The sequence below is a fragment of the Daucus carota genome, chromosome 2 (genome assembly GCF_001625215.2).
Source record: "Daucus carota subsp. sativus chromosome 2, DH1 v3.0, whole genome shotgun sequence".
NCBI classification, from domain to species: Eukaryota; Viridiplantae; Streptophyta; class Magnoliopsida; order Apiales; family Apiaceae; genus Daucus; species Daucus carota.
Window position 1 is genome coordinate 1,246,471 of NC_030382.2, and position 10,594 is coordinate 1,257,064.

The 10,594-nt window shown below is 33.1% G+C and overlaps 1 long non-coding RNA gene across 1 annotated transcript; it reads left to right on the top strand.

Moving 5' to 3' along the window:
* Positions 1-1,272: 1,272 nt before the first annotated feature.
* Positions 1,273-5,518, top strand: LOC135150234 (uncharacterized). The gene is made up of 2 exons (XR_010288524.1): positions 1,273-2,286; positions 4,060-5,518. It is a non-coding gene; the product is annotated as an uncharacterized LOC135150234 (long non-coding RNA).
* The last annotated feature ends 5,076 nt before the right edge of the window (positions 5,519-10,594 follow it).

Consider the following 10,594-nt stretch of genomic DNA (forward strand, 5'->3'; position numbering starts at 1 on the left):
ACTTGCAGTACACGTATAAAATATTTTTATTGTAATAATGTGTAGTAAACAACAACAAATTATCTTTTCATTAAGATAAAGCAAGCATCATGCATCCTCCTTCTCCATTACTCCTATAGTGTTTTAGTTGGAATTTGACTCGTAGTCGTTTTTTTGTAAAGATAATCCTGTAGTGTTTTAGTTTGACTTAATTTTTATCCTTTTTTTTGTGAAAACTTAATTTTTATCTTAATTAATTTTTTATTTTCTTATTTTATACAACTCTAATTTGTTGTTCAATATTTTTGTCTATAAAATAATGAATAAAATATCATTTTATTTATAATTATAACTCCAAACAGCAATTTAACAAAAAGTTTACCAAACAGTTTGTTTTCAGCTTTTACTCAAACAGCACATTTGAAATCAAATTTACCAAACAGTGTCAGCTTTTATAAACAGCACTTTTTTAAACAGCACTTTTACTCACAGCAACAGCAATTTTCAACAGCAATCCCAAACAGACCCTAACTCTATATCTTATACTCCTTTTTTATTAAATAAACACTATTACACCCACTACTTTCCTCCACTATCTCAATATTGATAGGTCCCACCAATTTACCCACTTTTCAACTACATTTACTACTTTTTTCTTAATTTCCGTTAAAGTCAAACCAGCTCACATAAAATGGGACGGAGGGAGTTGTATTGTTCTAAATTATGGGTATACGCAGGAGTAGGCCTGTCAATGGAGCGAAAATCCGATCCAATCCGTTCCGATCCGAGGTCATTTTAGCGGATATGGATTTGATTTAAAAAAATCCGATCCGATTAAAAAATCCTATAATAAATGGATTGGATATGGATTTAGTGTGATTCGATCCGTTTATAACCCGATCCGGTTGATATATATATTTTTATATATATAATTAATTATATATATATATATATATATATATATATATTAAATATTGTATATTACATAATAAAGAATCAGGACTCTGTCTGCTTGTAGAATTGTGGTAACCGTGCCCCTTGTAGAATTGTGGTAACCGTGCCCCTGAATCACATAGAATTGTGGTAACCGTGGCCCTGCATTTTATGATACTAATTGAAAGTTCGAACAAAATATTAACCTTAATCGCTACGGCGCAAGCGATTCAAATCCACATCTTCTACTGTTGTAATGACCCGGATTTTTAAAAATATTTTTATTAGTATTGAAAGTGATTTTCTTCAAATAAGGGAATAAGATTTAATATTTTAATGAGTTTTCAAGGTTTTATATTTAAACCCCGGGTTATTGTGTTATTGATAAATAATCGTATTTTCAAAACTGATTTTCATATATTGTTTTGAAAATTCTGTATGAATATTATGTGAATATATGTGTGTTATGTGATTAAGTGGTATTGGTGAATTTGTTTGTTAATTAGTTATGATTAATTATTAATATTATATGATTATTATATAATTTTGTGAATTTTGTATTATCTAGTTTACAGAGCTGAATGCTCATATGTGTTCGTATTTGAGAGATTTCAATTTCTATATGCTCAGGAGAAAATATAGTTTATTTGGATATTTTCATATCGATTTATGGAATGTTAGATGATTTTATAATCGATTTACGGATTTAATTGCGTATATTTATATTTATTTATTAATTATTTGACTTCCGTAAATCCGTCCACTCGTAACGGGGTAGCAAATTTTCTTCCCGGAAGTTTCAACAAAACTCACCTTTAGCCTAATTTCAATATTCCGGACATTTTTCGTGTTTTGACTTTTTCGATCCGGAGTACGGTTTTCCCCGTAGTCGGTCCGGCGGAGTTTTTCGGGTATTTTAATTGTTGATAATTATCTGGTTGTCTCGATAAACGTGAAACTAGATATTTTGATTCATCCTTATCTTGTAATAATTGCAGTGGGACCCGCATACTAATGACTGATTAAAAAGCCCCGTTTTGATGATTATCTTGAAAACCAGTACCGATTGGACCCTGCTTTATTAATATAAAGCTACTAAATATGTATTTTCATGTCATAAACGATCCAAAGGGGTACCAATTATTGTAAATATAAATAGACCTTTCTAGAGCTTATTTTCACCCGTAAAAATCATTTCACCAGTTTCTCTGCACGAATACCGAGAGAAACCGAGCAGTGTTCTTCGTGTTCTTCATAATCAAACGAAGATTTGAAGGTGTTATTGGAGTCAGAATCAAGCGTGCAAATAGTCAAATCGAAGATATCGAAGAGTAGAACCCAAATCAATCATCAAAAACAACATGAGATTCACAGGTAGGGAGTAATTGAAGTTTTAAATTTCGAATTTATATGATTTAAATGATGAATGTTCGCAAACTTGGTTGTTTGATTGTTTTGATGCTTTTATGTTGTAGAACATGTTTTTCTCGTCGTTTTGGTATATTATATGTTGATTTTTGAGTTCCATAACACCTAGAAAAGTGGGTTTGATTCTTGAGGGGTGTTCTTGAGTGTTCTTGAATATTTTCAATTCAGATTTGGGGCGTTTTAATCCGGTAATCAACGGCTGTTTCTGATGATAGCATCGTGTAGACCGTGTTTTGATGAGTCGTTTTATGTATAGAGATAGCGTGTGGGGTGGGGATACGAGCGTGCCGGAGTTCTTGAAGAACTCGACGGCCGCCGCTCCTCCGGAGATGAATCCGGCTAATTTCTGCGATTCTGGGTGGAATTGATGGTGTTAACTAACTTATAACAGTGTATAGGAGTGATCTGGGCGGTCTGAGTGAAGAACGGAGGCGGCAGACGCCGTTTCCGGCGACTGGGGCGGCGGCGGCGGTTTAATTACCGTTTAGCCCCCCAAGTTCTGAAGATGATGAAGTTGTGGTACCCAGGTTTTGGAACTTGCAAATTACCCCTGGAACTTTTGAAAAGTTGCACTTTAAACCCTGGACAAAACTTTCAAAAGTTTACAAAATAAACCTTTTGATTTAATTTTCTAAAATTGTTTTATTTAATTATTTTAAATTCCAAAAATAGTTTTTAATTATTTCTTTATTCAAAAATAAATCTAAATTAGTTTATTAATTAATTTTAATTAGTAATTAATTATTTTAATTGGTCAATTAATTTAAATATTAATTGATTAATTATTTTAATTAATTATTAATTGATTTTAATTGGTTAATTAATTGGATTTAATTATCCTTTTGATTTAAAAATTTCGAAAAATAATTTCGAGCTTTAAAATATTTTTCCAAATTATTTTCAAGGCTCGATAATTGTTTATGAATGATTTCAAGTCCAATTTCAAGTATTTGGGACTTGATTATTTATCCGAAAAGTGATTCTTTTATCGATTTTAATTCCGAAAAATGTTTAAAAATTCCAGAAAATTCCCGAAAAATCATTTTTAACCCAAGACTTGATTTAAGATCAATTGGGATGGGAAACCTTATGTGTTGTGTGTTGTCTGCTATTGGTTGGATGTGTTATGTGCCGATAGGAGAGTGAGAAAACTGTTTTGAGCATAACTTTTGATCCGTAAGTCGGAATCAAGTGAAACGAAAGAGAGATAGAAGCTTGTGAAGCCTATTTTAATATAATGAGACAATATGATCGAATCTAGAATGTGGTTATATGTTATGTAATATGCAATATGTGTCAATATGTGACTTGTTTGCTGTGAATTGATGATTACGTGATCTACGTGGTTATTCCTAATAGGGTACATATGTGATAAATGACTTATATGACATAGTGTCATGATTTGATTAGTATTGGATAAGGACATATGGATTATAGGAATTGGAATTGGTTGATTGGTTGTTGATTGAGATAGGATAACAGGTGGATAGTCTTATACATAGACGAAACGATGTCGGATTTTCGATAAGGATTTATATGATAATTGATTGGTGATATGTTATGTGGAATATGATTGATTATATGTTAGAGTCAAAGCATGCTTATGTGTTACGTGGTATGTGATAGGTTTAAAGAGGTATATAAGTGGGTATCGATATACGTGATATGTATATGCGATATATTGTTTAGTGACTATAGTATTATCTTATTCTCGTTAAGGATTTGGACGAGACGTGGATGACCGAAGACGTTCAGAAGGACAAGTGGTGTTCTAAAGCGAATAAAGAATGAGTCGAGTAAGCGAAGTGGTGTGGCGAATAGGGTATAGCCAGAGATGGTCTAGAGACTATGATATGCATAGAGTATGAGATTGGAAAGATGAGATAGAGATGTGAGACTGGAGTCAGATTTAAGGCAAGTATCCTGCACCCTGCTTTTGGATATATTGCAAATATTCTGATTCATTCTTTTGATGTGCTGCAAGTATCCTAAACCCTTTCTCTTGGATATATTGCAAATATTCTGATCCATTCCTTTGGTATATGTTTCAAGTATTCATACCTTTCTTTTCAATGTTCGAAAGTGCGAGTATTCTGACCCATTCTTTCTAATCTTCAAGTTTCTAAAGAATTTCCGTTTTACAAATTAATTCGAAGTTCAGATTGTCATTGAAGCATGTGTTGCTCAGTGATAGTTAGAGCTTTGAATGAATTGGGATCTTCTTGATTATTTAACCCGCCATTGTCATTCTGGTTTAGCAGGCTAAATTCAGTTGCTTAGCCGATAATGGAGGATACTGAATAGTTGAGGATTTCCTGAACTGTGATTTATGAAATGATGGATCATGATTTATGAATAGATTATTATCAAAGTTTGAATTGGAATTATTCTGTTGTTGATGATATTTATGATGATGTTCTGTTAATTTACATTGGCTTCTTGAATTGAATTAGAGAATTGGATTATTGTTTTTATATAAACCTGTGGATCAGATTCGTGGTCATGTTAGGCCAATGAGTGCCTTGGATCCAGTGATAGAGCATGGCGGGGCCTGCTCGGGGTTAGTGCGGAACTGATCAGCTGCCTAACCTTGGTTTTAATTAAAATGTGATAGTCCAATTCAATAATTCTTCTGGAAAGATTGAATTCTTCGGTATTCCATTGATGCAAGGTATTGTAAATCTTTTTATACAATACCGGAACTTGTGAACTCAGGTTGAATCTTTCTATATCTTAAACTTATGAACTCCTGTTATATCATTTCAGAATTTTCATTGTTTATTTACTACTTGCTGAGCATTGTTGCTCACCCTTGCTTTTCCCTTCTAACCATTTCAGAAAGGCTGAAAGATGAAATGATTGATTGAGATCGTGAATAAGGCTAATGCTAGGCGAGGAGACAGAGTTGAGAATCAAGTGGTCGAGGAGTGTTCAGGAAAGTTGATGAGGTTGGTACAAGCTAGAGCTGTGCTATAGAGATTCAGATGTAAGTCATGGCTGGAATAGATTGGCAGTAATTCTTCTTATCGAAGATGATCTGATTTGGTAAGAGATGTTGTGTAATAATAGTGGTAGATTCTAATTTCAATACTGTAACCTGGATGCGATCCTGTGCTTTTAGGGGGTTTAAATGTTCTCTTTCGAATAATTTATTAAAGTTTAAATGTTTTCTTTCAAATCTTTTATTATGGCTTTCAAGTTTGAATTTCCAGTTTTAAATCCTTTGACTTTTATTATCATTAAAAAAAAAAAATACGAGTTTTCAAAAGTGTTTAAAAATGGGTTTTATGTGGTGACGTCAGAATCCAGACCCCCGGATTCCTGGACTGTCACAGTTGGTATCAGAGCAACAGGTTATAGGTATTTGAAATTAGAATATAGATCATAGTTATAGGTTTTCTAGAGAAGAATGTGGTGTAACCTCACATAGAGGTATGGTCGGACTATTTAGGAATAGTCTAGAGATGTGAGTGAAGCATAGAGTTTAGTTAGATGATCAAGTTAAGTGTGGATATTTAAAGAGATTAGGATTCTTCAGTTTAGACATATGATTTCTAGTATGTTGATTAATTGAGATGGTGAATTGTGGAAAAGGTCAGTATTAGACCTATATAGAAGAGTTTGATAGTGAATGATTGAGTTGAGAATGGTGAAAATGCAGAGTTCAGAGTATTCTGACTATACTGCATAGTTGAAAATGGTCTATGGTATTGATTTGAGAATGATAAAGATGCATGGTTCATAGTATGTTGACCATGTCAGATATTTGGAAAAGGTATATTTTTTTGTGAGATGTGAAGAGTTACTGTAAGATATGAGTTGTACTGAATTAGAAGGAGAGATTGGTAGATAGAGGTTGATAGGTGAGAAGTGAATGATAGAGAGTACGTGGAATTGAGTCCAGTTATTAGAGATGATGTCTACGAGTAAGTTAGAACGTTAGTCCTCGACGACAACGCTTCGAGCTAATCGGGATTTCAAATGGCATCAAGGTGGGCCCATAACCCACAGGTTGATGATCCAGACAATCGAAGATACGTTACGTGTTTGTGCTATGGATTTCAAAGGCAACTGGGATAAAGTAGAAGAATGTAAACTACATGGACCAGAGTTATTACGGACGATAACGTCTACGATGACATCTTACGAGGCTAATACGAGTCAAATCGATTGATCATCAAGAACGTTGAAAAGAAGACATATATCGTACAATGATTTATTGAAGTAGAGTCGGAATCTGAGAAGACCTTGGCAATACCTCTCTTCAACTAAAGATTCTTTTGATTGTTTTCTCATCAGTGAGATATTATCATGATATCTTTTCTACAAAAGTTTTGATAAATGAGATCTTCAATTTCTCAAATTCTAAGATGACATTGATATTGATTATTGGTATGAGTTGGAAAGCAAAGATGTGTGATAAAGGTTTGTTGTGAAGAGATAGTGATGTTCCTTGATATTGTTTGACATTTCTTGACATTCCTTGATACCCTTTCATCTACCTTGATATCCCTTAGTGTTCTTTGATATTGTTGATATTCCTTGATATTCTCTGGTATTCCTTAACATTTCTTCAGTTTGATTGGGATGAACAACCCTATTTATAGGGGACACAAGGTATACCTGTCTGTGTGATAGGAGTTGGATGGGACGCCATCACTTGTGTGTGTTGTGATTACAAGAAGGTTAACAACCTTTAGTAGTGTCTAATATGGACACGCAACATGAAGTTCATTTGATCGTATTGATCTCCCAGTCACTCTTGTATTCCAATGTGACCTATTTTGAAAATATCTTGTTCCTCCGAAATTCCCAAAGATTGATTCTTGGGAAATGAAGTTTGCAATTGTGAAGGCTTTGATTCTCCTATTTCTTTAACTTTGAAGGTATGCCAAGGTTGATTAAGGGCGGATGAGCATGTGATATTATGAAGCGTGTACAATGATTTTACAAATGATACGTTTTAGTTTTCTTCGCGGATTCCGAGGGCGGAATCCTTATAAGGGGGGTAGAATGTAATATCCCATATTATTAAATTCAGATTTGATTATTATAAATCTATTTGTCTAGATATTATTGTTGTCTCTAGTTGAATAATGATGTGATTATGTGAATAGTTTTATATGATTATACTTGTTCTGTGGATTAATATGGATTTTACAGATTTTGCATCCTCCTTCTTTTTCTGATTCCGAGGACGGAATCCCTATAAGGAGGGTAGATTGTAATGACCCGGATTTTTAAAAATATTTTTATTAGTATTGAAAGTGATTTTCTTCAAATAAGGGAATAAGATTTAATATTTCAATGAGTTTTCAAGGTTTTATATTTAAACCCCGGGTTATTGTGTTATTGATAAATAATCGTATTTTCAAAACTGATTTTCATATATTGTTTTGAAAATTCTGTATGAATATTATGTGAATATATGTGTGTTATGTGATTAAGTGGTATTGGTGAATTTGTTTGTTAATTAGTTATAATTAATTATTAATATTATATGATTATTATATAATTTTGTGAATTTTGTATTATCTAGTTTACAGAGCTGAATGCTCATATGTGTTCGTATTTGAGAGATTTCAATTTCTATATGCTCAGGAGAAAATATAGTTTATTTGGATATTTTCATATCGATTTATGGAATGTTAGATGATTTTATAATCGATTTACGGATTTAATTGCGTATATTTATATTTATTTATTAATTATTTGACTTCCGTAAAACCGTCCACTCGTAACGGGGTAGCAAATTTTCTTCCTGGAAGTTTCAAAAAAACTCACCTTTAGCCTAATTTCAATATTACGGACATTTTTCGTGTTTTGACTTTTTCGATCCGGAGTACGGTTTTCCCCGTAGTCGGTCCGGCGGAGTTTTTCGGGTATTTTAATTGTTGATAATTATCTGGTTGTCTCGATAAACGTGAAACTAGATATTTTGATTCATCCTTATCTTGTAATAATTGCAGTGGGACCCGCATACTAATGACTGATTAAAAAGCCCCGTTTTGATGATTATCTTGAAAACCAGTACCGATTGGACCCTGCTTTATTAATATAAAGCTACTAAATACGTATTTTCATGTCATAAACGATCCAAAGGGGTACCAATTATTGTAAATATAAATAGACCTTTCTAGAGCTTATTTTCACCCGTAAAAATCATTTCACCAGTTTCTCTGCACGAATACCGAGAGAAACCGAGCAGTGTTCTTCGTGTTCTTCATAATCAAACGAAGATTTGAAGGTGTTATTGGAGTCAGAATCAAGCGTGCAAATAGTCAAATCGAAGATATCGAAGAGTAGAACCCAAATCAATCATCAAAAACAACATGAGATTCACAGGTAGGGAGTAATTGAAGTTTTAAATTTCGAATTTATATGATTTAAATGATGAATGTTCGCAAACTTGGTTGTTTGATTGTTTTGATGCTTTTAGGTTGTAGAACATGTTTTTCTCGTCGTTTTGGTATATTATATGTTGATTTTTGAGTTCCATAACACCTAGAAAAGTGGGTTTGATTCTTGAGGGGTGTTCTTGAGTGTTCTTGAATATTTTCAATTCAGATTTGGGGCGTTTTAATCCGGTAATCAACGGCTGTTTCTGATGATAGCATCGTGTAGACCGTGTTTTGATGAGTCGTTTTATGTATAGAGATAGCGTGTGGGGTGGGGATACGAGCGTGCCGGAGTTCTTGAAGAACTCGACGGCCGCAGCTCCTCCGGAGATGAATCCGGCTAATTTCTACGATTCTGGGTGGAATTGATGGTGTTAACTAACTTATAACAGTGTATAGGAGTGATCTGGGCGGTCTGAGTGAAGAACGGAGGCGGCAGACGCCGTTTCCGGCGACTGGGGCGGCGGCGGCGGTTTAATTACCGTTTAGCCCCCCAAGTTCTGAAGATGATGAAGTTGTGGTACCCAGGTTTTGGAACTTGCAAATTACCCCTGGAACTTTTGAAAAGTTGCACTTTAAACCCTAGACAAAACTTTCAAAAGTTTACAAAATAAACCTTTTGATTTAATTTTCTAAAATTGTTTTATTTAATTATTTTAAATTCCAAAAATAGTTTTTAATTATTTCTTTATTCAAAAATAAATCTAAATTAGTTTATTAATTAATTTTAATTAGTAATTAATTATTTTAATTGGTCAATTAATTGAAATATTAATTGATTAATTATTTTAATTAATTATTAATTGATTTTAATTGGTTAATTAATTGGATTTAATTATCCTTTTGATTTAAAATTTTCGAAAAATAATTTCGAGCTTTAAAATATTTTTCCAAATTATTTTCAAGGCTCGATAATTGTTTATGAATGATTTCAAGTCCAATTTCAAGTATTTGGGACTTGATTATTTATCCGAAAAGTGATTCTTTTATCGATTTTAATTCCGAAAAATGTTTAAAAATTCCAGAAAATTCCCGAAAAATCATTTTTAACCCAAGACTTGATTTAAGATCAATTGGGATGGGAAACCTTATGTGTTGTGTGTTGTCTGCTATTAGTTGGATGTGTTATGTGCCGATAGGAGAGTGAGAAAACCGTTTTGAGCATAACTTTTGATCCGTAAGTCGGAATCAAGTGAAACGAAAGAGAGATAGAAGCTTGTGAAGCCTATTTTAATATAATGAGATAATATGATCGAATCTAGAATGTGGTTATATGTTATGTAATATGCAATATGTGTCAATATGTGACTTGTTTGCTGTGAATTGATGATTACGTGATCTACGTGGTTATTCCTAATAGGGTACATATGTGATAAATGACTTATATGACATAGTGTCATGATTTGATTAGTATTGGATAAGGACATATGGATTATAGGAATTGGAATTGGTTGATTGGTTGTTGATTGAGATAGGATAACAGGTGGATAGTCTTATACATAGACGAAACGATGTCGGATTTTCGATAAGGATTTATATGATAATTGATTGGTGATATGTTATGTGGAATATGATTGATTATATGTTAGAGTCAAAGCATGCTTATGTGTTACGTGGTATGTGATAGGTTTAAAGAGGTATATAAGTGGGTATCGATATACGTGATATGTATATGCGATATATTGTTTAGTGACTATAGTATTATCTTATTCTCGTTAAGGATTTGGACGAGACGTGGATGACCGAAGACGTTCAGAAGGACAAGTGGTGTTCTAAAGCGAATAAAGAATGAGTCGAGTAAGCGAAGTGGTGTGGCGAATAGGGTATAGCCAGAGATGGTCTAGAGACTATGATAT